At 34.9% G+C, this 4,954-nt stretch overlaps 1 long non-coding RNA gene across 1 annotated transcript; it reads left to right on the plus strand.

Moving 5' to 3' along the window:
• The first annotated feature begins 3,006 nt into the window (after positions 1 to 3,006).
• Positions 3,007 to 4,937, plus strand: LOC113783004. Its single transcript, XR_003469878.1, has 3 exons — positions 3,007 to 3,262; positions 3,524 to 3,582; positions 4,736 to 4,937. It is a non-coding gene; the product is annotated as an uncharacterized LOC113783004 (long non-coding RNA).
• The last annotated feature ends 17 nt before the right edge of the window (positions 4,938 to 4,954 follow it).

Consider the following 4,954-nt stretch of genomic DNA (forward strand, 5'->3'; position numbering starts at 1 on the left):
ACGAAACGGTCGCCAAGGCGCCTGAGGTTTAATTACCTAAACCCAATTATGGAAATCATAATTGGGATTGTAGAATTCCCTAAATTTGAGAGGGAAGATGACTGTAATTCTAACTCGACTCAAATTTAGACTTGACACTAAAAAACTAACATAAAACTACGATTTTGAGTTAGTTCATATCGTAAAACCAAGTTTCAAGATTAAGAGGTATTTGCTAGGAGTTCCTTTGGGGCTAAATTTGGGAGATACACTTGAGATGGAAAAGAAATGGAGTACTATTTGAGCTCAATTCAAATTTAGATTAAATACCCAAAACTAACTTGACAACGATTTTGAGTTACTTCGAAAAGTAAAATTATAATCCTCTAGTGAGATGGGTAAGAAGGTGCATTAGATGAATGATTAATGCAGGGTTTAAAATTTCAATAGTTATAGAAGTGCAGGGTAAGAAGGTATAATGTAGAGGGGTGGAACTTAACAGACTCTTGTTGTCTAGTAGATAAAATCATAATAGTTATATTAGCAGAAATAGCTTATATTTTACGAAAATTGGTTCAGGGATTTGATTTTTTTTTTTTTCTGTCTTTTAACACTAGTCTGTAAAATACAAATAGAAGAGGAGATTGAAATAAGAAGATAACCAAATTGAACGAGCAATACAAATTGGATGGTATTCCGTTTATATGTATCACGTTAACATTAAGGGTCTGTTTGGTTGGAAGTAAAATGTTTTCCTTGGGAAAATATTTTCCGTGGAAGTAATTTTTCATGAAAATCATTTCCCTTTCATCATTTTCAGGTGTTTGGTTAGCTTATTGAAAATATTTTCTTACTTCATTTTTCTGGTGTTTGTTTAACTTTTGAAATATTTTCACTTTTATCTCTATCTTTACTTTCTACACATTATAACTACATACTTCTTCCCATGCAAAATAAGAAAATTTATCTCATTGTTTAACTTTAAAAAATTTTGGAGAAATGTATATATGAATAAAAAATATCTCCTTAAGCAATAAACAAATTGCTGGCCATTTAGTGTCAAATATCAATCACATGCAATGCTTATTGTGACATATATCTTGCACTCTCACTGCTGAAAGTTTCTCTAGAAAAGAATGTCCCTATTATACATAATTAATTACTAGCATAGGATGAGCAGGATGAGGTTTTTTTTTATTTTGAATATACTAGGGGGAGGGTTGGGTTGGGTTGGGTGGTACGGGGGAGGGAGTGTAAGGAAGAGGTCTTGGGTTCGAGTCCTCCTGTTTACAAAAAAAAAAAGAACATACTACAAGATGTTTTCAGTAAGTTTGGAACATACTACAGGCGGGATGCATGCATTTCGGAAAACAACTTCAGTAAGTTTGGAAGGGAAGTTGTTTTCCATAAGATGAGTGAAAATATTTTACATAAGAAAATGTTTTCAGTAACTTTTGTGCAACCAAACATGGGAAATTAGGAAAACATTTTCCTGGAAAATATTTTCACCCGAAACAAACGGACCCTAAATGGAAAAGGTGCAACACTTTACAAGTGAAACCTAACACCAAAGTTGTGGGTGGCAAGTGGCAACTACAAACTATACAGAGATCCTGAGGAGAAGGGTTGGTGTTATTGGCAATGTGGAAACCGTTTGATCTTCCTAACCAATACAACCATTTGATCATGAATTTCAACTTTTAGGGGACTTCTGTTTTCAGGGTGTCCATTCACAATAATGTAACCATCGATCGCTTGGACGTGGTAAGATGACAGCACAAGTAAGATTGATGAAAGACTAGTTGCTGTAAAATTTGGGATGGCAAAGGAGGCGGGTACTCGCCCTGCGGAGGAAGTAATAAGGCGGGGCGGGGACGGAGGGAATTTTTCTCTCCCGTTTTAAATGGGGCGAGGGACGATATCTAGGCCTGTCAACGGGTCGGGTCTAGACCCGGATCCGTGAAATTATTGCGGGTATGGGTAGGGATTTAATTCCGTTTTCCGGATCCGGATCCGGATCCGTTTTGTCAAACAAAAAAACGGGTCGGATACAGAATATAGTATTCCGGCCCGTATTAGACCCGGATCCGGATATAAATGAATTAATAATTTAAAATATATATATTTATCAATATAATTTGATTAGGGTGATGTATTTGAATAAAGTCAATTTGATTTCTTTTCTTATTTGGTTTTTTCTTTGCATTAGTTAGAAATTAGTTTACAAATATATTTTTTTCTCATTTTTATTAGAAATTATAAATTTTGCTAAATTTGTTCGGGTAAACCCGACCCGGATCCGGGACCCGCCGGATCCGGATCCGGAACATAGAATAAAAGACCCGTCGGGTAAACGGGTCGGATCCGGGTCCGGTATAGTAATTCGGGTCCGGGTCCAGAATAATGAATTCCGGCCCGGACCCGACCCGTTGACAGCCCTAACGATATACCCATCCGGTCCACTGTTTCAATTTATTAATATAAATAAATATATTATATTATATTATATAATAATAATAATAAATTTAGAATATTTGGCAACTAAGCATAGCCTTTATCCCATCTTTATCCAAATTTCTAATTGATATTTGGCACAAATATGCTACGCGTTCTATGAGTATTCTCAAATATTATTTATACAATTCAATTGAGTTTCTTAATTTCTTGACATTTTATTTCAACACTTTTCTTGTTTTAATTTTCTTTTTTCACTTTTTTTAATTTCATATTTAATTTTATTCTTTGAATATAGTTTTGATCTATTGAATAAAAACTTCCATCCAAAAAAAACCAAATTATCTCTCGCGGACACCCGTGGGAAAAATAGGGCGGGGATTGGGGGAAGGGAGGCAGGGGACGGGGAAGGGATCCCCCGCCCCAAACCCGCCCCCCGTTGTCATCCCTATATAAAACTCATCTTGCTTATCCAATGTGGAGTCATTTTACAAGCGCTTATTACATATATATAGTCTATGTGCGAATGCCGGGGTTCTCAATTGAGTTTTAATTGCTGACGTGGCATCTCCTTATTGGTGAATTGATGCCCGATCAATTGAGATGATGGATTCAATTGAGGACAAAATTGAGATTTCGCCTCCTTATTGGATGGACAGAGTTGCTGAGAATTCATTTACGCCGCTCACCGTGTCTCTTCTTCTTCGAAGCTATTTTCTCTCTTTCTTCTCTGGTTCCTTCTCCCTTGCTCCTCCTTTAATTAAACATTAAACAACAGTGCAAGACAAATCAGAGGTCATACATTGGTCTTCTTCTTGCAGGTTAAAGGGTATTTTCCTTTCTCTTTCTCTCTTAATTAGCCTAATTTTCATTTTTAATTTTTTTACAACCTTTCTCTATACAGCCTTTATTTTTTCCTTTTATTAAAGTAGTTATTTACGATCTATTTTGTTGCTATCGTTTTCTTTTCTATTGTTTGGATCTGTAGGTTTCCATGGTACTGGTTTCATTTTCTTGCTGAAGTATTTCTATCTATTTTATGCCTAATTTCTTCTTTCTTTTTTGCCATAATTATTTTGTTATTTTGCAGGTTTTTGTCAAAATTTTCTTTGACTACTCACTTTTCATGACTGGTTGCAACCATTGTCGGTATCACAAGTTTTATTTTCGGACCTTTATTTTCTCTTTTATTTTTTCTCTGAGATACGTTACAAATGGCTGAGATACGTTACAAATGGCTTGTAGATCTACTGGATTTTATTCTGTTCTCCGGAGGTGTCGTCTGCTCAAGTTTTATTTTCTTAAATTTTTTTAGAACTTTAAAAAAAACTCAGTCTCTACGCACTTGGACCCATTTGGAATATTTCCTTTTTCTTTCTTATTCTTGAGCATCTGCTGAGTTGTTACGAGAGAATAGATGTTGAAAAAATTAGTTGAGCCGTAGTGTTTTTGCGCTATAAACATTCTTTGATCTAATTTAATCAATTTTGCTTAAGTTTTTGTCGGTGAATTAAATCCGGAGAAAGGAATGAGTAGGAACCTTTTTTTTAACCCCTGGAGTAAGGTAAATTACTCCAAATTTAGTGCATAGTGTCTGGTTATTTCTTGTTTTGAGTCTTTTCCTGCCATTGTTGGGATTTTTTTGGTCTCTTGTTTTTGTATCCATGATGTCTTTATGTTCAATTCTGCTTAATTAGACTGAAACTGCTGTAATGGCTGGACTAATTTTATCAGCGTTGACTTGAAAAAGTTTCTTTTTCAAACTTGGCTGGTTTGGCTACTGAATTTGTATTGGAGCTAGACATATATTTCAAAATTAAGGCTTCAATGTTGTGCTTAGGTAGGTAATCATGCAGGGAAATTTGTAATACGTCGACCACAGTAGTTTTAGGATTCTTAGGCTGAATAATTTTTAGACAGTCAACCCTAAAGTAATTTGAATTCTATCTTTCAACTTGAAAAACGGTTCTCCACAGTTTGTGTTGTTGTAGGCCTAAATACCAATTTATGGATTTCACTATTTACATCTTGGATCTTTAGGGCAGTTATGTATGAGAAGGTTTGTTCTCTGTTTGTTTTGTATCTTTATTACATCATGAAGTGGTGGATCTGTTTTGGTGGTTTTATGTCTACTTAATTGCCAGGTTTCTCGCAGCAACGGCCAACTGAAAATAGTACTTTTCTTGATAGGACTTATCAATATCTATCTTATGAATCTAAGTCGTACAAACTAACCAATTGCTTTCTACCTAGGGGCAGTTTTTGCTTAATACGACTAATATAAATGGTTTGATGCTTGTAGGTAGTAAAACATTTGCCAAAGAAGAAGTCCCAAATATTAGATTTTTTGTACAGGCTAGAAGCGGTAAGTAAATTGCCATTTTTCTTAGAAATACTAAATTATGCATTTATTCTTGGCTACTTGTTCGTCTTTATGAAATCATTCAACTTTTTGAAATCAATTGAAGGAATAACTGGAAGATGCTATTGATGCTTAGTGTATGTGTTTTGGTGTTTGTGT

The sequence above is a fragment of the Coffea eugenioides genome, chromosome 9 (genome assembly GCF_003713205.1).
Source record: "Coffea eugenioides isolate CCC68of chromosome 9, Ceug_1.0, whole genome shotgun sequence".
NCBI classification, from domain to species: domain Eukaryota; kingdom Viridiplantae; phylum Streptophyta; class Magnoliopsida; order Gentianales; family Rubiaceae; genus Coffea; species Coffea eugenioides.